Genomic DNA, 24,948 nt, shown 5'->3' with positions numbered 1-24,948 from the left:
CATTTTGCTAGTGCCAGGGATCAAAAGTCTTATAATTATGTAAACAAGCAATTACAGTGCAGTAATTACTATAATGGGAAAGAGTATAAGGCGAGAGCACTGAGAGTGACTCAGTCTGCTTGAGGGATTCACAGAAGGCTCCTGGAGTTGGTACTTGTGTTTAGACTTGAGGATGAGGTTGGGATTTGTCAGGTAGATGGCCTTGATAGGAAGTGGGGTATGCATTGCAGACACAGGTTCTGCGGGGGGCGCCTGGGGGGCTCAGTCGGTTGAGCGGCTGACTTCGGCTCAGGCCATGATCTCGCGGTTCGTGAGTTCGAGCCCCGCACCAGGCTCACTGGTGTCAGCCTGTCAGCGTGCAGAGCCTGCTTCGGATCCTCTGTCCCCCTCTCTCTGCCCCTCCCCTGCTTGCGCTCTCCCCCAAATAAATAAACCTTGAAAAAAAATAACGATACACTGTAGCAGGCTCTTTGTTGTTGTGGTCCAAAGTGTACAGGAGCGTGAAACCTCAGCGCATGCATACAACAGTCAATAAGGACTGATTTCCTCACTGTCAGCAAAGTGTCTTGGTGGCAAGTCTGCAGACGGGTGGGGTGCCTCTGCTCCAAAGGCCTGTTGTCTGCCTTCGCTCTGAGCCAGTCACCTGGCAGGGTGCAAAGTTGAGGGGCGGCTGTACTGGGTTGAATAGGAAACCCCAAATTAGTGTCTTTCCTAGAAACTCAGAATGTCACTCTCCTTGGAAATAGGGTCTCTTTGCAGAGTAGGGTGGGCCCTGAGTCCAGTATGACTGATGTCCTTATAAGAAGAGGAAGAGACGGGCGCCTGGGTGGCTCAGTCAGTTAAGTGTCTGATGTCGGCTCGGGTCATGATCTCGCGGTCCGTGAGTTCGAGCCCCACGTTGGGCTCTGTGCTGACAGCTCAGAGCCTGGAGCCTGCTTCGGGTTCTGGGTCTCCCTCTGTCTCTACCCCTCCCCTACTCACGCTCTGTCTCTCTCTGTCTCTCAAAAATAAATAAACATTGAAAAAAAATTTAAAAAAAGGGAGCATTTAAAATTTGATAACATTGAAAAAAAAAAACTTCTCTGTGACAAAAGACACCACCGAGTTATTAAAAACATCTTTTTAATGTTTATTTTTGAGAGAGAGGAACGACTGGGGGAGGGGCAGAGAGAGAGGGAGACACAGAATCTGAAGCGGGCTCCAGGCTCTGAGCGGTCAGCACAGAGCCTGATGGGGGGCTCGGATCCATGAACTGTGAGATGATGACCTGAGCTGAATTGGACACTTAGCCGCCTTAGCTATCCAGGAACCCTAAGATACCGTCAGCTAAAAGCCGGTGAGATGTTTACGGTGCATATGACTGACAAAGTATTGGTGTCTAGCTTATATGAAAGTCTCCTGCAAATCGACAAGAAAAGGACAACCCATACTCAATAAAAAACGAACCAACCATTAGATTAGGAATTCAGAGAAGGAAGCCCTAAAGGACCAACAAATACATGAAAAGATGCTCCACATCCCTGGTAATTAGGGGGATGCAACTTACATTCTCATCCATTATATTTAACGAAAAATGAAAAAAGGTGGACAAGACTAAGTGTTAACCGAGGGAGAGCTGGGCACATGGGAACTTGCATGTGCTGTCGGTAGGAGTGCAGATTGGTACAACCATCACAGTGAGTAGTTTGGAAATGTCTAGGAAAATCGAAGATGCACACATCCCGTGACCAGATAATTCCCATTTCAGGTCTGTGCTCTCTAAACGTTCTCACAAAGGTACACGAGGAGCCACGCATAGGAAGTTTCATTGCAGTGTGTCTCATGATGGTGAAAAATTGGAAATAAAATACTAGTCATCTGAAGAATGGATAATGAAATTGCGGTAAATTCACAAAATGGGATGCTGAACAGCAGTTAAAATGCATGAGCCGCATCTATATATTGACATGGCTAAATGTCTCATGTTGAGCAGAAACCAAAAGTAAGTTGCAGAACGCCACATAAAGTGAAATAGTGTTTAAAATTTGAAATTATAGGGGTGCCTGGGTGGCTCAGTCAGCTAAGTGACCTACTTCGGCTCAGATCACGATCTCACGGTTCATGGGTTCGAGCCCCGCGACGGGCTTTGTGCTGACAGCTCGGAGCCTGGAGCCCACTTCGGATTCTGTGTCTCCCTCTCTCTCTCTGCCCCTCCCCTGCTCACACTCTGTCTCTCTTTGTCTCTCAGAAATAAATAAATGTTAAAAAAAATTTAATGTTTGAAATTATATAAAATAACATTGTATATTTTTATGGGCCTATAGGAATATATAGGTGTGTCTATTATTTTTTTTTATTTTTTTTTTAATGTTTTATTTATTTTTGAGACAGGGAGAGACAGAGCGTGAGCAGGGGAGGGGCAGAGAGAGAGGGAGACACAGAATCCAAAACAGGCTCCAGGCTCTGAGCTGTCAGCACAGAGCCCGACGCGGGGCTCGAACTCACGGACCGTGAGATCGTGACCTGAGCCGAAGTCGGCCGCCTAACCGACTGAGCCACCCAGGCGCCCCTAGGTGTGTCTATTAAAAGTGTAAAAACATGGCTATGAAAGGTACTCATGAGCTTTTCCAGAAATTTAATGCCTCTTAGTTGGGGGTGGTGGTGGAGGCAGCTCCAATTCTTTTTGCACGATTTTATTTTAAAAATCTGAATCAACAGGGGTGCCTGGGTGGCTCAGTTGGTTAAGCGTCCAACTCTTGACTTTTTGGCTCAGGTTATGATCTCATGGTTTGTGAGATCGAGCACCACATTGGGCTCTATACTGACGGTACAGAGTCTGCTTGGGATTCTCTCTCTCCTTCCTTCTCTGCCCGTCCCCCGCTCATGCTCACACTTTCTCAAAAAGAAATAAAAAAAATTTTGAATCAACTATATATAGTAAAAGGTTTACCTTTGTTAAATTAAGGTAGGGAGTGCATGGATTTCAATCTTGTTATTCTCTGTGCTTTTCTGCATCTCTGAAATAGTTCTTTAAGGAGCAGTGTTAAAACCTAAAGACAACATTGTAAGTCATAAGAATAAATGACACTGAAGCGAAGGGGGAAACATTGTGTTCGACGGTGGATCAGTGGGCTTCATGTTTTTACGTAATCTTTACCAACACGTCTCTCCCACCTTTTGTAGTAATGGTCCCTGGCCTTTGGCGGTCATGTAATTCAAGTACTCTAAATTTTTGTGTGTAGGCTACAAAAAAATCTGCCAGATTTTGGTGTGAGAGAGAGTGCATGCGTGTGTCTGCAGGCATGCGTGTGTGTGTGTCCGTGCGCATGTACGTGTGTGCAGGTGCACGTCAGGGGAGGCGGAGGGTAATTACAAAATCCCGATATTAAAAGGAAGTAGGAAATGTCTACCTTGAATGTATTCACACCATTGTACTGTATCTCCTGTATTTTCTTCCTGGTCAGTTTTAGTGACAATGATCAATGATTACATTTCTAATTTTGATAACTACCGAGAATCAAGTTGCCCAAATTTGGGCAGGCTTTGAGTTGATAAAGTTTATTACCAATTGTAGTAATTTATCCGTAGTAGTCATCAAGGTCCTTCATTAGTGTGAATTTCAATGTTCTAACTTTGGAACCAAGGAGGACACGAGGGTAGCACACAGCATCAGTTCTTATCTTGTTTAATTAAGTTTTCAGCTTCCTGCTTGCCTTGAGATGGGATATTTGTGATGTTACACTTGTCACGTAATGAGACGGATAAGCCATTTACAGCATCATCTGCAAATAGTCTGATAATACGTGCGGCATTATCCATTTTTATGCTGGGTGATTTAGGATGAGTTCTCATCAAAAGAGAAAATTGCTCTGGTGATGAAGACAAAAGAAATGACTGGAGAACCTCTTAGAAGAACATTCATTGTCTCTTAGGTGACAGTAATGTCCCCCAAATAATTAAGTTTTATGATAATCCATATGTGAAGCCCTTTGCTGGAAGACCGGTATCCCAGGACTCGAATGCTGATGGATAGTCTATTGCAATGGTCTGTGTTTAATTTTCAAGGTGGGAATTCATTACTTTTCTCTTAATAAATGTGGAAGTCTACATCTTGAAACCGTGGAATAAGAAAAAGCTATCTTCACTCGTAGCCTGGCTTGACCAAGTGGAGGAGGTCAGGACGCATGGCAGACTGTCATTTTAAGTTAACATACTTCCCAAGGACAATGGTAATTTCCTAGAACAGTAGATGCCCTTTGAAAATTCTCTGAAAAGGCAAAAACAAAGATACCAGTCTGGATTGCTGAAAGGTAATCTATATCCTTAAGACATATCTCGCATATTCTTGTAAGCAAAATGATTTGACATAAATGGAATATTTATATGCTTGCTATTACCGAGTTAAAAGGCATGATAGTTCCTCCAAGCAATTTAAGAGAAGCTTGTACTGTCTGCTCCTTGTTCCTTGTTATCCCCGTAAAAATCACTTCATGGCAAATAAAAGGATTCAACAATTAGAGGAAAGGCAATACCAGAGTAAGGAAAACACTGTAAAAAGGAGCCAAGATCCGGCTGTGCTGTGGAATGCCAGCCTCTAGCAGTTAGTGATCACGGTCTGCTGTTCTCTTTGTTGTCGTTGCTTTGTTTTTCTTTTTGTTCACTGTGGTGAAAAAAACAGCAACAACACATCACGTGAAATTGCCCGTCTTATTTTTAGGGTTCGGTACAGTAGCATGCAGTATGCTCACCTTATCGTGAAACTGATCTGCAGACCTTTTTCATCTTCCAGCTCTGAAACTGTAGGCATTTAGCAGCACCTCCCCGTTCTCTCCCTGCCCCCACCTCCAGCCCCCGGTAACCACCCTCCTACTTCCTATTTCTATGAATTTGGCTGCTTTAGATCTCCTGTAAGTGTGGAACCACATATAGTATTCGTCTGGCTTATTTCACTTAGGATAATGTCCTCAAGGTTCATCCAGGTTGTAGCTGGTGTCGGAATTCTCTTCCTCTTTCAGGCCGAGTAGTATTCCACTGTATGGATCTGCCACATTTAGTTTACCCTCCCACCTGCTGATGAATGTTTGGGCTGTTTCCACCTCTTCGCTATTGTGAGTAGTGCTGTTGTGAACGCGAGAGTGTTATTGACATCGAAGGGAAGGGGGAAACGATGCCTTTGACAGGCGATCAGCGGGCTCTCCTTGAGACCCTGCTTTTAATTCTTTTGAAACTCACAAAACGTATTTCTGGATCACATGGTGGTAGTTTTATTTTTAATTCTTTAAGGAATTGCCATGCTATTTTTCATAGCAACGGTGCCATTTCACAGTCTCCCCAACAGTGCGCAAGGTTTCCATTTTCTCCATAGCCTCACCAGCACCTGCCATTTTCTGTTTTGTTTTGTTTTATTTTGTTTTTGGTAGTAGCCGTCCTCAGTGTGAGATGACATATCCTTGTGGTTTTGTATTCCTCCGATGATTAGTGATGTTGAGCATCTTTTCCTCTGCTTGTTGGCCATTTGTATGTCATCTTTGGAGAAACGTGTATTCAGTTCAAATGTGTATTTGATTTTTTTGGCTGGCTGTTTTCCTCTCTAGGCTTTTCAATGTAACTGACTTGGGGGAGACATTTTTTTTCCAATATGGCACTTCCAGTTTTAAAAGCGAAAATCATTGACGAGGTAGAATCTCCTGTAAAAAAAAAAAAAAAAAATGACGGTTATAGTTAACCTTAAGAAAAGGCTTTGATTCCCTAAAATGAAAAATAGCTCTTGTTGCAAGATGAACACTTGGCTATTTAACACAAAACACAGGTCTGGGGACTTTTTCATTTGTTTTAAGTCTGCTCAGCTAACAAAGAAACAGATCAGAAACTGGCTGCTGCTTTTCCTGGGAGTCTCTTCTGGTTTAGGGACACCCCTTTTTTAAAGCAGAAAGCTGTAGTCATTGCAGTTGGGGATAGTAAATAGGTCATCCCTTAGTTTCTGTCTGGGGCTAGATAGCACTTGCCACGTGATTAGACCCTAGGCATTGTTCTAAGGCCTGCCTGTGTGTTAACTCATTCAGTCCTTAATCCTATGAGCGAGGTTCTGTATTATTCTCATTTTACAGGTCGATGGAATCCCAGGGTTGAGGGGCCCTGGGAAAGTTCTGTGGGCCAGTGCCTGGCGGGTGGCATCTCATACCTGACCCTTGGATATTCCGATTTAGGAGGCCTGAGGTGGGGCTCAGATGCCTCTACTTCCAAAAAGCTTCACGGGGGCTCTTCGGACTGGGTCTGGGCCAGGTTTGAGAACCGGCCAAATGAGTCCACCTCCCCAACGACAGTTTGGATCACTGCCCCAGCATCCCCTGCTAAAGGTTGTGCAGACACTGGATAGTTCCACTTTCAGAGGTGGCTCCCAGGCCATCCTGCCTTCGGGGAACCTAGGGTCTCACTGGAGAGAACGTTAGTTCCTAGGTCTGCTTCGACATACTGGCACACGTTGAGTGGTTTAGACAACCAAAATTTATCATTTCTGTAAGTTCTGGAGGCTAAAAGATGCGATTGAGGTGTTGGCACGGCCATCCTCCTTCTGAAGGCTCTAGTGAAGGATATGTTGCAGCCTTCTTGCCTGCTTTCTGGCAGTTCTTTGGGTTCTGATCGCATAACTGCCTTCTTCCCATGGCATTCCCCCTGTGTGCCCGTCTCTATTTCTGTATCCACATTTCCCCTTTTAACAAGGACACAGTCATATCGGATCAGGGCCCACCCTAATGATCGCATCTTAACTTGATCATCTGCAAAGACCCTATTTCCAAATCAGGTCAAATTCACATGTACTGAGGGTTGGGACGATGATATCTCTTTTGGAGGACACTGTTCAACCCATAACAGGGAGGCAGGGCATACACAGCTAGAGGCTTAGCAAATGCAGTGTTAAATGTCAGACATTGGTGTTGCCGGGGGACATGCAGGGGGTGGTGTGGAAGTAAGAAGGGTTTGGATGCAAGTGAACATCTCAGGTAAATACCACTTGACCAAGGGGTTAGAGCATCAGTCCTGTCAGCAGAGATGGGGACAGACTTCAGGGAGCGATGCTGTGACTCGTCCCCCCCTCCATGGGCACCTCTGCCTTATCCTGTCCAGTCCTGGTGTGGCCCTCCCTCGAGGGCCCCATCAGCTCCAGCCGATCACGCCTGGTCCCCGGCGCCTGGTGGAAGGGCATCGACCACGCTGAGTTGGATGAACTCCTTAGAAGGACTGCAGCCCCACATGAGTTACTGTGCTTGTACCCAATCCCAGCCTGGGCCTCCCAGCAGCACCCTGATGCACTAATCAATGCAGGCGATATTAGAGGCAGAGACTTCTTTGTTCCTAACCAGAGAAAATCGATGCTGGAAGAGGGTTCTTGCTCCTGTGCACCATTTGCTGGAGTTACTGGTCGGCAGAATCATTAGCTCGAGAAGCAAGTGAAACAGACTACGTTTCAGATAAATAATCGTCCTCCTCCTTATTTATTTAGGATTCTGTTTCGACGGGGAAGGTGGTGGATGAGTCAGGGGCCCATGAAAACACTTTGTGGCACAAAAGAGAAGCCACCAGATGCTGTGTGACTGTGCTTTCCTTGGCTCCCACAAAGGGCTTTGCCTCTCTGTGGTGGTGGTCTTCACGCTTTAGCTTCTGGGTCACCTGGATTACGGGCCCACCCCCAAGGTGCCTGGTTCCGGAGGTCTGGAAGGGGACCTGAGAACTTGCATTTCTGCCAAGTTCCTAGGTGTTGCTAGTGCTGGCCTAGGGACCCCACTTTGAAAATAGCTGCCTTCCTGAATAAAATCCAGGCTCTGTTCGTTGGCCCGGACTCAGTGGGGTTGTTTGAGTGACAGATGCTCTGAGTTTCTGTTCCCTGTAACACTCTGAATGCCTGTTGTCAGCTCACCCCGCGTCACTTGTGTGTTAGTGCAAGTATTTATGCCAGTTACAGTTGTTGTAATCATTTCATTTAACCACATATCACACAAACTGGTGAAATATGAGGTAAGAAGGAAAAGCAGTTTGGATGACAGTTCAGTCGACTGCTGCGAACAGGTTTGCTAATGTTGAATCATGGAATTTCCATTAAATAAGGCACAGAAGAGACAGCTGTCAAAGACTGGGCAGTGGTCCAAAATATTGAGAACGACTCTGTTTTAAGATTTCTTCCTACGTGTTAAGTCTTTCCACCACTTTAAGGAAACCAGATATGAAGACTGTAAGCGAAGCATTATGGGTAAGGTGTTTGCAGAATAGAGAAAATCGAACTCAATCCATTAAGCTACATGCACTAAAATGACCTCTGTGCTACATCATAGGGTGAACAGGTTAATGCACATTTATTTGCTTGAAATTAGAAGTTATTTTTGGAGGAGAGTCTTTCCTTCGTCCGCTTTAAAAATCAATCCACTATTGGGGCGCCTGGGTGGCTCAGTCGGTTAAGCGTCCGACTTCAGCTCAGGTCACGATCTTGCGGTATGTGAGTTCGAGCCCCGCGTCAGGCTCTGTGCTGACTGCTCATAGCCTGGAGCCTGTTTCAGATTCTGTGTCTCCCTCTCTCTCTGGCCCTCCCCCATTCATGCTCTGTCTCTCTCTGTCTCAAAAAAATAAATAAACGTTAAAAAAAAAAATCAATCCACTAATAACCAGTTTGGGCTGCATGGGAAGAGAGACTATCTACCAAGTACGTTTAGGTCCACATGAAGAGGTCAGTGGTATAAGTTCCTGAGAATAGGATTACACGATGTTTTCTGAATTTTCCATCTTTATAGGAATTCTCAGGTTGCTCTCCGTGGAGCCTGACCCGATTTACACTTTTACCAGCAATGTTTGAGAATGACTTTCCCCCACACCCTCATCATATGGGGTTTTTGCCTGCTTTTTGTTGATAGGGGTAGGTGAAAAGGGTACCTCGTGGAGTCCGAATGGCTATTTTTCTTCTTGTGAGTTAGCTTGAGCATCTTGCCGTATGTTCCAAAGACATTTCTATTTCCTTTTCTGTGAACTGTATCCTTCTCTTGTTTTTCTGTGCATTGTTCGTCTCATTTTGGAGTTGCTTATATACTGAGGAAATTATCTGTCATTGTTTCAATTATTTTCTCTGTTCGTCTCTTACGACTTTGTTTATGGTACTTCTAGCTATGTAGATTTTCATTTAATTTGTACTTGTTTGAACTTACCAGTTTTTCTTGAGGAGTGCCGAGTAAAGTTTTCCTCATTCCAGGATGATTAAAAATATCATCTTTTCTGTTGCTTTTATTTCACTTTTTACATCTAAATAGTTGACCCATCCAGAATCCATTTTGACGTAAGAAGTGGGGTAGTATTTAAGATACTTGTATTTCCAGACGTCTGCTAGAAGTCCTGATGCCTAATTTGTTGAATAAAACACACCTTTTCTCCATTGATGTGAAATGCCAACTCTTTTGTTTATCAAATTAGAGAATATACTTACTGATTAATTTCTGGATGTTTTAGTTGTAAAGTGGATAACATACTAGTCATTAGCCTCGTGTAGCTACTTAGCATTTGAAATGTGGCCAGTCCAAATTGAGATGTGTTGCAAATGTAAAAGACGCACCAGATCTTGCAGATTTACTAAAGAATGTATAACATTTCAGTGATTTTCATATTGCTTACATGTTGGAGTGATACCATTTTGCTGTTTCTTTTTACTGTGTTTGTTCTGGCTACTAGAAAGTTTAAAATTGCATTTGTGGCTCAGATTATATTTTTATGGTGGAGCACTGCTTTAATCTTTTCTGTTCTATTTGTGTTCTGTGCTATTTCAATTATTGGAACTTTGTTTTATTACCTGTTAGATCCCCTACATCTCCATTCCTTTCCAGAGATTCTTTGTTGTTCTAGCCCGTTTTTCCATGTCAACTTCAGAGTCAGCCTTTTAGTTTCAAAAACATCCTCTAGGTATTTCTGTGGAGTTTGTTTCAAATTTATAGATTAATTTGAGCAGAAGTGGCAGCTTTAGGATGATGAGAGTTTCTGTCTAAGAACAAGGTGTGCCACTCCATTTGTTCAAAACATTGATTATGTCCCTTGGTAGTGCATTTTCTTTTGTTTCTATGGTAAATGAGATCTTTTCTTTCATAATACATTCTGTCTGGCTACTGTTGCATAGGAAAACTATTGATTTTTCCAAGCTGTTTGTACTAAACCACCAAACTGAATACTGTTATTGGTAGTAGTTGTTCCTTGATAATTCTCTGTTATGTATGTATGTATTATATGTTAATATATACATTATATATATTAATATATCCATAAATAGTGATGGCTTACTCCCCCCCCCCCAATTTTTGTACCTTTTATGTCTCATTTCTTTCCATCTCTCTTCTCTCTTGTCTTATTACACCGATAACCCAGCTTTTAATTACCAGCTCTATTGTGCTGTTCCATTGGTTTATTTCTATCCTTTTTCTGCACTGCTATGCAGTGAAGGGTTTACATTTTATATTTAATGGTCGTGCCGTTCTTTGTGCCTCCTTCCTGAAGCATTAACCTGAATGATGGGGTTGCGTGCCTGTGAACAGCAAAAAGCCTATGCATACATTGAAATTCTGGAAAATAGCCCAGTAATTCAGATTATTTGACACTGAAATTAGGGCGGAATGTGGGGAAGTTCATTAGCACAAGACACAAGACTTTTTTTTTTTTTTTAAGAATGAGATTGGTTTTATATTTGAGCAGCTCCCACATGAGCACTAATGTTCTTGTTGCTATATTGTTCTAAGAACATGCGGTCTGGCGGTTATGGCTGTTTCACCAGAAAGTCAAACTTGGAGAAGTAAGGGACTGTCTCCTCTGTGGGTTTACCTGTCGTCCCCGGGCAGGGTAGAGAAGTGGAGGAGAGAGGGAAAATCCGAGTTCTCATGGAAGGTACAGACTCTCTGAGGAGACAAAAAACCACGTACCCAGAGGGTGAGAGGGCAGTTGGTGGCCTTAAAGAAGCCAGAGGGAGGGGGCGTTGTGTGCATCGCACATGCATGTGTTGTGTGTTTGGTCATCTTTGAGCAGAGAAGGGGGGTGATGATGGCCAGGGGGCCAGGAAGAAGCACAAGTCTGGGGTGCCAAGAGGAGGAAAGGACTGGCCGGGTCTGGGGAGCGGTTCTCTTGAAGGAGAGGCGTCCTCCATGTGGGTGGGCCGGTTGTGGGGTGGCGCCTCCTAGTGGCCAAGGCAAGAAAGGCACATCATGGGGGCATGGAACATGAGACCTGTCTCTTTTTGCTCTCACTGCAGCTGGAGGCCAATGTCAGTTATTAAGGGGGGAGCGGTGGTGAGATCCTATGGTCTTAGAACCAGAAGGGCCCCTGGAGTCTCTGCTGCTGTTCTCAATCCATCCAGAAGCCTTCTTAACAGCATCCTTGGCAGGGGCCCTTCAGCCTCCCTCTGAATGATGATGGAGAGCTGACCCCCTGCTCCTACCCGCCCCTCCCGCCCCCGCCATGAGGTAACCGTTTCTCATGCAGTTCAGATTGTCAGAAAATTATCTCTTTACCCCAAAGTTGAGCATCCTGTGAGCCAACAGTTTGGAAATCAGGTCATGTCAGACGAGATACCCGATTTTTGATCTCTCTGATTTTTTGGCAACTTTGAGGCCGGCGTCTAGCCTGGCAGCGGTTGGCCGGAAGTGGGTGGCCGCTGCCCCGTCCCAGGTGAGATCTGAAGTCATCTCCCGCCCCTTCCCCTCCCCCTAGCTCTCAGCTCACAGGTGTGCCTGGTAGGGCTTCGCACCTGGGCCCTGCCAGGCATTTGAGCTGTGACCCCCGGTTTTGATTTTGGGGGATGAATTCTATGCAGTGCTTGGAAGCGGAGAGCCTCCAGAATCTAATTTACCGTCTTTTTTCAAAAAGATCAGACGGTCTTTTATTACTTGCGAACCCAGCTGGCTTTTCCTTTCCAACCTGTGTTGTGCGGTGCCATTTTCATGCCATTGCTCCTTTGATTTCTTCTGTCCCTGGACTCTTTCTGTGGCAATCCTCTTTCTCTGACACCCAGCTTAAGCGACACTTCCAGAAAACCTCCAGTGACCTCAACTGTCTTCTGAACCTCCAACAGCATCTTTGTTTTTGTCCCCATCACGCGGCACTTTTCAGATACCGCTTTTGTTTTGTGCTCATTTGCATGCACGGGCTGCAGAGGGTGTTTTTTTTGTAATGCCTCTTTGTCTCCCCTACAACTGCAGTTTGGTGCTTTCAGAATACTGGCTATTCAGCAGATATTTGATTATTGATTGGAAGCTCAAGGGGAGAAGACAAGGTTTGGAGCAGCTGCGGTGGGGGCACGAAGTTGAAGGCTGGATGAAGAATTGCCAAGACGTGTCTGGCGTCGCTTGCTAAGCTTAGGGGACTCAGATCTCTCTGGGTGTGTTATTTTGTCCAGGAGCAACCTTTGGACTAGCAGGAGGCGCAGAGAAAGAGTGCACGGAGGGATGACGGCAGGGGGGAAGAATGCACATTTTTAATGGATGCCCTTTGTGGCCAAGTGTGGCCAAACGCACAGGCAATTTTATTTAAACCTCAGAACCATGAGCAATATTCTCTCCTATTTTGCAATCACCGAAGCCTCAATTTGGAGAGGTTAATAACGTACCCAAGGCTGAACAGCTAGAATATGGTGGGGCTGTGCATCGATCTCAGTGCTCTCTGACTCCAAAACCCCGAATCCTGCTTTCTCAGGACAGTGGGGACAATTGAGGGCTCATATCGGAGAGGCCAGCTTTGCAGATGGCTGGGTGGCCGTGAGTCTAGCACAGCAGTGCAAGAGGAGTGCTGAGAATGCCCTGTGTGGGGAGGGAGTCAGTGCAGACAACGTGAGGCCCAAGGACGAAGCTTAAAGGTAAAAATGACCCCCCCCCCCGCAAAAAAAAGGCAAAAATGACCCAGTGGCCCCCGGTCGAACATTCTACCCAGTACAGAAATCTTGGCTTCACGTTAACAGATGGCCTCTGCTCTGGACAGTTCTGTGAACTGAAACCTACTCTTTCACAAGAGAGAATATTCTATATGGGGGCAATTTTAAGATGAAGGTAATCACTTAATTTCTCTGTTAGAATGAGACCAAGCAGTGGGACAAAGGGAGAAGGTGAGCAATAGATTCTGAAAAACTCTTTGGCTTCGGTGAGTAGGTTTTTCTTATGAGGCAAAGCCACATAAAAACTCTGTCACTTTTCCTAGGCACCGTGCTTACCCTCAGAGAGCTCTTTAGAGCTCTTTAATCACCGGATTCCCAAACAGGGATGCAGCCTTGAGTTGTGTTTCTGCTGAACATCCCAGTCTTGGTGGTGGAGGACCACTGGGAGGTCAGAGGAAATCTGATGCTCCGGAGAAGTAATTCTCTTTTCCTTTTCGATTCACGTGGGATCTTCTCTACAAGAAACACAAAAGAGACCTCCCAGCATCCTGTTTGTGTCCATGCTGCTGGCTTCAAGCTCTGTGGCTAAAGGTGGGACTCCATGTACTTACTGAGAAATAGAGGTTTGTAAGTACTTTGCCTCTTCGATTTGTTTCCCACCCCCTGGAGATTCTCCTGACTTCGGCAGTAACCTTTTTTACCACAGGCTTTCTGAGTCACTTGAGGGACAGAAGGCATTTTGCCAGTGGGAAAACATAGCTCAGGATGTGTCCATTGGAGACCTTCAAGGGTTTATAGCAGACTCATTAAAGCATTTGCAGAGAAAAAAAGCCAAGAATGCAAAAGCATCCCAAATGCCAACCAGACTAAAGCCTCCTTGAGCTGAAGTGAATATGCTTGACCAATAAATCAGCCATTCGGCATGATTTTCTTTGACTCATCCTGGGCTTGATTATCAAGGGAGCAGTGGCACAGCCACTTTTGGAGTCCCCGGTTTTGTTTTCTTTTGTTTTGTTTTTTTAATTCTTGGATGCTTTTGGCAAAGACTCACCGGATTGCAACTTTGGAAAGGGAAAATAAGTCAAAAATGGGTTGTCAGATGCCCAGTGTGGGCAGAAAGGGATTTATTGAGTGCCGGTTCATATAGTGAAGGCGGACTTCTGAGATGATGGGTCTCAAAGCCTCAGTGAGGCGACGCTCCAGAAGCCTGTGCCGGGGACATTATCGCACCTGTACATCAAGAAGAGAGAGCTGTGCCTTATACCTCAAGGGCTGCCCAGGAAACAAGCTCATCAAAAACTCTTTGGGATGGCTGTTGCTGAGATCACTAGGGATTCCTGGAGCAAACCCTTCTTTGAGGGCCCCCGGCAACATTGGTGGTCATCTCTTCTTCCTGACACAGTGATGGCCTCTCCCACCCATTTCCTGTTGCTTCAGGGTTAATGTTGGAGCCACAATCATGAGACTTACAGCCTCTTTTGTGGAGGGAGGTGGCGTGGTTGACGGTTATAGGAGTAGAGGTCTGGAATCAGATTGCTTGCTTTTGTTTCCCAGCTCCTCCAAGCTTTGCTGAGGGTCCAGCCCCCTGAGTCTGAGTTTCCCTATTGGAAAAATGAGGATAGAAACACAACTTGTGAGACCTGGGTGGTTTCATCGGTTTGAGAGTCTGACTTCAGCTCAGGTCGTGATCTCACCGTTTGTTGGTTCGAGCCCCGCGTCGGGCTCCGCGCTGACATCTCGGAGCCTGGAGCCAGCTTCCGATTCTGTGTCTTCCTCTTTCTCTCTGCCCCTCCCCTACTTGTGCTCTCTCTCTCTCAAAAAAGAAAGGAAGGAAGGGAGGGAAGGAGGAAGGGAAGGGAAGGGAAGGGAAGGAAGGAAGGAAGGAAAGAAGGAAAGAAGGAAAGAAGGAAAGAAGGAAAGAAGGAAAGAAGGAAGAAAAAGTGCCTTATGTTCAGTTAGTCTTAGCTGGTGTTATCTCAGTGAGACTCTTCTAAGAAAAGTGACTGGCTTCTGATGTAAGCAGAGCTCTGTGTCCTGAGGTTTCAGGTTGCTAGCACTTAACAAAATCCAACCCTTTCCTGATCTTTACTTTTTAATTAATATCACTCTCCCTTTAACCTAAAGTATGGACCCAAATACCTGATTCTTCTTTGCTAAGATAGCTTGACATTTGAAAGGAATTTAACGATTCAGAGGACAACAGAGAAACAAATGAAAACCTAACAGCACGTAGCTTGCAGAGTGGGGTCCGTTCCCTCCAGCCGCTGTGGAAAACAATATGGCTGTTTCTCAACAAGTTCAAAACGGAACTACTCTATGATGCAGCAGTTGCATTACGATGTATTTACCCATAAGTTACAAAAATACTGATCTGAAGGGGCCCATGCACCCCAATGTTTGCAGCAACATTATGTACAACAGGCAGATTATGAAAAGAGCCCAAGTGTCCATCGACGGAGGAATGGGTAAAGAAGATGTGGCATATATACACCATGGAATATTACTTGGCCTTCAAAAAGAATGAAATCTTGCCATTTGCAACGACTTGGATGGAGCGAGGGAGTACAATGTAAAGTGAAATAAGTCAGAGAAAGACAAATACCACATGATTTCACTCAAATGTGGGATTTGAGAAGCAAAACAAATGAACATAGGGAGAAAAAAGGAGAGAGAGAAAGAGAGAGAGAGAGAGAGAGAAGCCAAGAAACAGACTTACTCTAGAGAACACATTGATGGTTACCAGAGGGAAGGTAGGTAGGGAGATGGGTTAAACAGGGGATGGGGATTAAGGAATACACTTGTGATGAGCAGCGGGTGTATGGGAGTATTGAATGACTGTATTGTACACCTGAAACTAATATTAAACAGGAATTTAAAGAAAAATTAAAAAAAAAAAAAAGAGGTCCAGCCCCAGGACTTTGGGACCTACATTCTTGCAGATGGTCTGTGTGATATCTATGATCTGGTCCCAGAGCAGTAGCACAACCTTTCAGGCATTTTGCCTCTATTTTTTTCTTCCTCACTCCAGCTTTTCTCTCTGCAGGGGCCAATCAAGCTGCGGGACCCCAGAGCGTGAGGAACCCCCAGGGCACTTTCTGGGCCTGAGGATTCTCCTTCAGGTGCCAGACCTCAGAAGGCGTGGGTGCTGTTTGATGATAGAACACGGCCCTCCCTTACACCTTTGTATTTCTTCCTGCTTAACTACCAAAAGACACTCGTGACCCCACAGTAGGAAGCCTCAACCTGGCTCATTTACATTTCTTCTTGAATTCTCTAGGTCCTCTGATGTGTTCAGTCTCTGCTCAGGGGGGCAGCCCCTGGTCCCTCCAGGTACGCTGGCTGCCATTTGCTCTCGTGTGGCGCTCCGGATGCACTCTGGCCGGGAGCCCAGTTAGGCGACAGCAGGACAGAGAAGGGGCTTCAGTTCCTAATGTGCTTTCTGGCCCTGCGTCTCCTTAGGGGTAGGAATACTTTGACAAGCAGATGGTTCCATCCCTCGCTCATCTTTAGACACGAGGCAGGCAGTCAATTGAGTAACTGTTATCGTTAGGGGTGTCCTCAGGCTCTTCCAGCTCTCCTAGGGGTGCGTTTTGCTGTTTACACACTCATGTTGCCTGGCTGGTTCTTCCGGCCAGCCGACGTTGGCTCAGGTGACGGTGACTTGAGCATTTCCCTGGGGTGAACCCCAGCGCCGTGATCACCCTGCCCAGAGCCCGGAGCCTCCTTCTGGGCCTGTAAGGCTTCCACTTTGAACGTCTCCGGAGACCCAGGTGCTGGGGGAGCAGGTCCCGGGAAGTGGGCCTCCTCATCTTATCTTTAGTTGTCACGTGTCTGGTGTGATGGCCACCCGCCTGAGGGCAAGAGCCAGACCTGACACCGCCTTGTGTGCCAGGGCTGAGGGCAGCGCCTTGTCCAGAGTCGGTGCGCAGTGAGCATGGACGAGAGTGAAGATGAATTGTCACATGCAAGTGCCACTGGCTCTGTTCCCAAGAGGGCTGTTGAATCCATTCACTCCTTTCCATCTCCACTGCCAACATCGTAAGCCATCATTAGCTCCTTCCAGGGAGCCCCCTTGCAAACGCCTCCCTGTAGGTCTCCCTGCTTCCACGGCCTGTGCCCCTGCTTAGTCTGTTCTCTGTAGAGCAACCAGAAGACTCTATAACACACGTAGATTGGCATGCCCCCAGCCCCGCCCCCGCCTAGAGCCCTCTGACTACCTTCCTTTGTGCTTAATACTAAGGACAGATGTGGGGCGCCTGGGGGGCTCAGTCGGTTGAGCATCTGACTTTTGATTCCAGCTCAGGTCATGATCCCAGGGTGGTGGAATGGAGCCTCACATCGGGCTCCGCACTGAGGACAGGCACCTGTTAGTGTGCTCTTAGCCCAATTATCAGCCCCCAGCAGAGGGACTGACGACGGTAAATGCTCAGCGAATCTGATGATGGAAGGAAGGGCAGGTCAGATGCGTGTTGTTCCTATGGTTTACAGTTGGAGGCCCAGGCCCCAGGATCTGAGGCTCAGCTGGGGTCTCTATGAGGTTTTGCCCACGCCGCAGGCCAGAGGACGGCCTAGAAGCCTCCCAATGGGCCATTCCAGCCAGGAAGCCAGTGATGTTGGAGAACCCTGGGGACCGACACTCTGTTAGCTTTTCTCTGGTGGCCCCATGACTCACTGCTCATTTTCATTCCCACAGTTTTGCGGGTGGGGAGGCTCCCGGGGGCAAATACTGATGGAGTCTATTTCCTGGGCACCTCTGCTCTCCGACACAGCTAGCTGGCCGATGGAGTTTTCCAGGGCGTCTCAGTTTATTGCTTTATTGAATGAAGGCATTCGTTCACTTGGGGAGCTGTTGCCCTTTGGATATTGCCACTAATGTGACTCTCATTTCCCCAAACTCATCGTTGCTATGTAGGTTTCTATGACGGCTGTTTATTTTGTGTACATTATATAAGGGGCTAGTGCCTCACGGTTATTTTCCACACGTCTTCCTGAGTCCCTTTCCCTGGGCACTGTGGGGCGCCGCCCTTTGCCTCTTTGTGTTCTCTGATGCTTTTGCAGGTCGTTAATCTAAACCTCGTTACTGGTTTGTCTCACGGGGCAAGGGGACGATTTCCTGCTGCCTCGTGATCTCCTAGATGGACTTTGTCCTGCAGGGACTAGGCCCCTAGGCCACACCTCTTTCCCTGCTGTTAGCTTTCTCTTGCCTGTCTAACAAATGACCACAAACTTGGTGGCTTTAGACAGCACCCATTTGTTAGCTCAGGGTTCTGTAGGTCTGAAGTCCAGGCCCACATGGCTGGGTTCTCTGCTGGTGTCTCATGGGCTAAAATCAAGATGGCGGCCAGCTGTGATGTCATCTGGAGCCTGGAGTGCTCTTTCAAGCTCATTCCTGGAGGCAGAAGAGTGGGGTCTCCATTCCCTTGCTGGCCTTTGGCCAGGGGCTGCTTTCAGTTCCTTAAGGCCACTCAAGTTCCTCCTCACATGGCTTCCCACCTTCAGACCCGCCTTGGCACCTCACCTCCTTCTCACCTTTGGATCTCTCCGACATCACCTCCGAAAGCTCTCTGTTCTGAGGACTCATGTGTCTAGAGGAGGCCCTTCCGGTCATCTCTCTTCTTAAGGAAAACTGGGCCATACACCTTACCACAGCCATGGGACTGAGAGCTTGTCTTAGAGGGATTAGGGCAGGACATCTTTGGGGGCCATTTTAGAAAATCTGCCTGCCACACCTGGCCCAGGAGTCGAAATGTATCATCCAGGGACCTAATAGAGAAACTTGCTTGCCTTCCTGCAAATTAAGACCTTCTCCCCGCCATGTAGTTTTCTCAGCTGAGTTACTGCTCAGCAGAGAGCAGTAAGTCTCTCAGTCAAGTTACCACCTGTGGTGTCCAGACTCCTGTGTTCATTTATAAGGGAGCTGTGACCTTAAAGTGAGGTCCTCAAAGTATGGTATGAGCACTCTGGGGACTCCTGGAGGTTCCTTGAGATCCTTTCAGGGTAAATGAGAGGTTAAAATAACCATCATCCTCATCATTATCAGGGGAAATGGGAGGTAATAATAATAATAATAATAATAAATAATATAGTAATAATATATAATAATAAATAATATAATAATAATAATAAATGGAGTCATGAAAAAGCAAGTTAACTTTTATAACAATACGAAGACTTTGCATTTGTTTCACTCTGATTCCCCTCAAAGAAATCCTTGCTGATACCCACTCTATTCTCCATACCTACCCTAAATTGACTGCCAGGACCTTTTCCCAAGAAATAATCTATTGTCCTTTATCCATTCTTAATTTTCTATCCTTGTTACAGCAGCTGAATGGATTCTTTGCCTAACATCCACTTACCCTATCTTCCTTTATAACGGAACTCCAATTTTGTTTGACCTCGTGATGAGCCGAGCTATAAAGCCTCAATCTGGCAGCCTTCCGTGGGGCTAGACCCAGGTAATGGGGTTGGCAGAAGTCTTTTGGGAGGGCTTGCTTTCTCCTCTTCTCCTCACCCCTTCTCCTTCAACAATAGGGTAGCACCTGGGGATGCGGGACACATGGCTAAGGGCACCAGGGCGGGAAGCCAGAAGGAGCCTGGTTCTTCCGGGCAGTGTGGGAACCACTGAACTGGCTGGATTGTTGACCCCTGGCCTTCTTACAGTGAGACAAGTAAGCCCTTTATCTGTTTAAGTCCCTGCGATAGCGTTTTCTGTTTCTTCTTTTTTAAAAAAAAAAAAAAAAAAAGGTTTTTTGAGGGACACCTGGGTGGCGGTTAAGCATCTGACTTTGGAGGTGTCCGTGGTGGGGCACAAAGAGCTTAGTTGGAACCCTGTGTGGTCGCTCTCCAGGAAGGAGCCAGGTTGAAGGTGCTGGCCATGGCAACCCACAGCATCCTCCTCCTTCCTGCCCGACCTCCCACAGAGCCTGCCATTGACGTTTTGAGTTCTGGACATAGAAAAAGAATGTCCAACAGGAGGTCTGTCCAAAACCTGACCCTGGCAGAGAATGGGGTGGGTAGGAAGCCAGGCAACCAAATGTGATGGCTAGTGTGGTTTCCCTGGCTCAAACAGCATCCTGGTTCTGAAGTCAGCGCCACGTGGCCCTGCGCCGACTGTCTGTGGTTGATACGGTCTGGGAAGGGAGCCTCACAGACCCCAGAGAATAATCTGTATTTGGCAAATAGAGGAGAACAAACTCAGAAACAGCGCCCTTTTCTTTTGAAGCTTTTCCGAGTGATGTAACGATGGAAAATAATTATTAAGTCTCCGTTGGCCCAGGGCCCCGAATGGAAACGGGCGAGGGTATCGATTAGCTCAATGGCTCTTTAAAGAGCTGGCGATATTTGCCCTCATGCCTCATAAGCAGGCAGCCTCTTTTCTGTCTCTATACTTATTGGATTTTAGATGGCAACGCACACAAAATCCTGCTTTCACTGGGTAAATATTAGGCTTCTGGTCGGGTGGGGAGATAGCAGAGGGAATCTGTCAAATGGAAGGGTTGCGGGGAGCTGTCTATATTGTAGTGCCCAAACCCAGGCCTGCTGTGAACCCTCCCCTGCCTCCTTCTGTCCCCTGAGCCCCACCCTCACTTTCCTTAAGTGACAGGCCACCATGGCCGTCATCCACGGTGAAAGGCGAAAGCAGTGGCAGTAAGCACCACGAAATGTCTTTTTCTCTTCTACCGTGGGACACACTCTTACACGCTCACTTAGATCTGAGTGAGATTTTGTCACAGCTACGCTGCGTACGTCTTCTTTCCCCTTCCTTGTGGTTTCCACCTCCAGGGCAGCCCCAGTCACAGTATTCCGTGTAATAATGAGGATGATGATAATCATAGCTGGTGGTAATCAGGGGCTTATTGCATATCACAGGTCCTGCTAAGCTCGTTACACAAATGTCTTTATTCTCCTTCTGGAAGAGAAGCTCCAGTCCCAGCAGGTTGGTTGAAAGCAGAATTTGGACCTGTGCACACTTGGCCCAAGGTCAGGATTTTGGCCCCTTTTTGTGAAACGTAGGTGCTTTGTAGATACGATCTCGACTCCCCAGACGGCTACCCTGGAGGTCTGCACAGCCTCTCTTCTTTAATTAAACAAATGACACCAGTTAGGTCTAGTGTGCCCAGTTATACCGGCTTGGGGGAGCCCCTTGAGGGAGCACTGGGCTCCTGACCAGCAGCCCGTCTGGAGAGGTCCTCCTTCTGGGGAAGGAGGGGTCTGGCCCACGGGCGCGGTGCTCGCGCTCTGCCCCAGCCTTGGCTGCACGGGAGCTGCTCAGACACTCTGCTCGAGTCGAAGCCAAACCTTCCGGAACAGCTACTGATCACGAGGGCCGATGGAGGCCTCGCTCTTGTGATTTTAATGCCTGCTCTCCATCTGGATGGAAAATGTATTTGCAGTCAGGAGGGGTTTGGGAATAAAGGGTGAGATTTTCATTAAAATTGGGGACGTTATGCCATTTCCTGTGGGAGACAGCACTGAACAGTCAACCCAAAGCTGCTTTCTGGCCACCTGAGAGAGAAACCGATTTTCAGAGATAGGGAGGGGAAACGTGTGTGCGTATGTGTGTGTGTGTGTGTGTGTGTGTGTGTGTGTGCGCGCGCGTGTGTGTGTTGGGTGAGGGATGGTGAATGCACACCTTGATTGTTTCTACCTCTGTAAGAGGCAATTGGCTTCTGAAAGTCTCGTTTTATTTATTTGTATTTAAAAAATTTTTTGATGTTTTTTTTTCATTTATTTTGAGAGACAGGGAGGGAGGGAGACAGCAAGTGGGGGTGGGACAGAGAAAGAGAATCCGAAACAGGCCTCCCAAGCAGGCGTCATACTGTCAACACACAGCCTGACGTGAGGCTTGATCCCACAAACCATGAGATCGTGACCCGAGCCGAAATCAAGAGTCAGACACTTAACCCAACTGAGCCACCCAGGCGCTCCCAGAAGTCTCATTTTAACTCAGGCTCCCAGCGGTGCCCAAACCTGTTGTACACAATGGCCCTAGTAAGTGGGAGCTACGGATCCTTGTTTTTCCATCTCTCCCCTCCTGCCCCTCATGCTTTGGTAAGCAGAGATCGACGGAAAAGCATGAAATTCAAGAAACGAGAGGTCTGGGTGATTCAGAGGCAGGATACTCAGCCTCTTGGTGATCGCATCCAGCAGCACAGGGGGAGTCACTGAGTCCCGAGTCCCGCAGAGGTGGAGTGGGTGAGGAGACACAGTGGTGGGCCTGCTGGGCCCTGTGAGGAGAGCTTGAGGGAGTCCTTTCAGGAGAAATGACTTTCCACTGTGCTTTTTTTTTTTAATGTTTATTTATTTTTTCGGGGGGGGGGGGGAAGGAGCAGAGAGAGGGAGACAGAGGATCCGAAGCAGGCTCTGTGCTGTCAGTACAGAGCCCTATGGTAGGGCTCAAACTCATGAACTGCGAGATCATGACCTGAGCCAAAGTCAGACCCTTAACCGACTGAGCCACCCAGGCGCCCCTCTGCTTTGCTTTTGTTGGAGAGCCTTCCTTTTACCCTCTGGTGAGGTTAGGAGCCCAACATGACCCCAGGACTCACGGTCCTTTGATTCAGGCCCCCCTGGATTGCCCATTCTCCCGGTTAATCCTCTGATTGCCTTTTTAATAGGCATAAAATGAGAGCCTTCTGGGGCAAATCCCCGTGTATTACAGTGGACCGAATTTTCTCTGTTGAGTTTTGCCCTCAGCAAGATGTCAAGGCTTGACTTTTCATGTAAATATTAAGTTGATGGGGCTGTTATATATTTTCTTTTATTAGCGGCTTCTCTTCCCTGCCGCTCTGGCAATTCAACTGCATATACTCAGGATTCTCTTTGTTTGGGGCGTAACAGAGAAATCCTGTATTAGCATGGTGCGGCTGGTTCCTGAATGCACAGCTTCTGATGAAGGGCTTGTCGCCTGTAATAAACTCATGCTTCCTAGCCCAGATAAACGGTATTGGAAATGTAAAGGTAAGAAAGTTGCAGCCACAGGAAGCAGAAAGTCAGCAAGCTGGGCAGCAGGGTGTGGGGAGCAGAGAATGTAGTCTGTTGGCATTTTTTCTCTAACCCCACAAAGGACTCTGACTTATTTAGTGATTCTTCTTATTTTTTTAAAGAAGCTGGCCTTTTAACTGTTGAGAGTGTAAAGGTCAAAGGGTTGGGGACTTAAACAAATTTTTTTTTGGGGGGGGGGATGCCTGGGTGGCTCAGGCCTGCATCTGACTTCCGCTTAGATCATGATCTCACATGAGTTCGAGCCCCACGTAGGGCTCTGTGCTAACAGCTGGGAGCCTGCTTCAGATTCTGTCTGTCTGTCTCTCTTTTTCTGCCTCTACCCTGCTCACACTCCATCTCTCTCAAAAATAAATAAACATTAAAAAACTTTTTCTCTCTCTCTGCCTCTACCCCGCTTGTACTCTGTCTCTCTCTCTCTCAAAAATAAATAAACACTAAAAAATAAAAAAATAAAAAAAGTAAACCATTGGCGCCCGAATGGTTTGGGACTTTTAAAAATTATTTGAGCGAAAGATAAATGCTCTGTGGATCCTGGGGAGCCCTGGCTCAAGTGTAGTAAGCTGGTGGTGCCGGGCCCCCCTGGGGATCAGACTCCAGGCTCTGGCAGGATCCGTCCTTTTTAGGAGGAGGAGCCCCAGCAGCTGGAATGCCAGGCTTGGGGAGAATATGCTAGAGCCCATGGTATTCTGGGATGAACTCACCTCACTGTGGCCTCCCCGTGTCACACATGCCCTGTGCGCTTCACGATCTTTACAAAATATTAAAGATTAGACCAACATCTGTTGTCTTTGATCACCAGCTATTCTCAGGATCCTCATTTCCCCAGAAACCGAGGGAGATGCGTTTGGTGCGTCTCCTTTTGGATAGTATATTTACACGCATCTTTAAAATACCCATAGAAAACATAGTGTGTGTGTGTGTGTGTGTGTGTGTGTGTGTGTGTGTGTGTGTCTGAGAGAGAGGGAGAGGGTTACACACACACACACACACACACAGGGAGGGGGTAGTGGAAGAAAGGGAGGAAGGAAGAGGGAGAGAGCCAATGAGAACACAGATGGCAAATTGCGCAGGCTCATATGCTCATGGTTCCCTGGCCGGAGCTCTGGAGCTCTGGAGATGCCCTGTTTTTTGTCCCAGGGGTTTGTTTTAGTGGACAGTTGCCACGGCCCATATCTTCTGTTCGTCTCACCCCGTCTCCCTCTCCCACATTGGACCCTCTAAGAAGTTAGAGCCCTCCCTGGGAAGCTCCTCCTCTGTGAGGCTGGATCCTGGTGGCCGCAACTGAAATCAGTTTGGTTGTGTCCTCCCTGGAAGCCGCTGGTTTTCCCATCCTTCCCTGAGGCCCCGCCCTGGTGTGGGGCTCCCTTAACACATCTAACCCTGAACCTTCCCTGTGGTCCGGCTCCCTGCGATAGCGTGCTTCCGTAAACTGGGGGAATGTGTCCCAGGCATAAGAAGAGCCGCCAGGAGGACTCTTCGGCCTCTCCTTTGGTGGCCCTGGCGTCCTGTGCTGTCGCACAGGCTGTGCATTTCAGGTGGGGCAGTCGAGGTCTCTGGATGTGATCCCCTGCTCCTGCATGGGGCTGCTGGGGGCCAGAACAACCCTGGCTTGGGAGGCCCAGCCCTCCAAAATATAATACATAAAAGGTTTTTTTTCCTTTTAGTTAGCCCTCTGGGAGGCCCAGGGTAGAATAATCCACAGTGGAGACTGGTTACATCCTGCTCGAAGGGAAGGGCTGTGCTTGCAGAGCTGGTAGGGAGGGCTCAGGCACCAACAGCACAGGCTTGTGTGGTAGGCGGGGCCTCTGTGGATGTCACTTGTCCCACCCACCTGCACCCAAGGGCCGAGGCAGGTGGGCTGGTGGCAGGCGGGCGGATTTGACTTCCGGTTAGTGGGTTCTCTCCATGTGACCTTAAGCACTGCCAGTAGCCCTTCAGACCCTCGCCTAGTTCCTTCCACACGATTGTCCCGGACTTAGAAACGGGAGGGAAAGAGAACGTCAAATAACCAGCGTGCAAGCAGTCCGTCCAAACGGTTTCCTGCTCTGAGCCTTGCGCGGTCCGTGTTTACCTCCGCGGGGACA

The 24,948-nt window shown here is 47.3% G+C and overlaps 1 protein-coding gene across 11 annotated transcripts in view; it reads left to right on the top strand.

Moving 5' to 3' along the window:
- Positions 1 to 24,948, top strand: part of SLC39A11 (solute carrier family 39 member 11) — a 429,657-nt gene that overhangs the window by 145,858 nt on the left and 258,851 nt on the right. The window lies entirely within an intron of this gene.

This window comes from Leopardus geoffroyi, chromosome E1 (genome assembly GCF_018350155.1).
Source record: "Leopardus geoffroyi isolate Oge1 chromosome E1, O.geoffroyi_Oge1_pat1.0, whole genome shotgun sequence".
Lineage (NCBI taxonomy): Eukaryota > Metazoa > Chordata > Mammalia > Carnivora > Felidae > Leopardus > Leopardus geoffroyi.
Note: the sequence above shows the minus strand (reverse complement) of the source record. Positions and strands in the feature narration are given on the sequence as shown.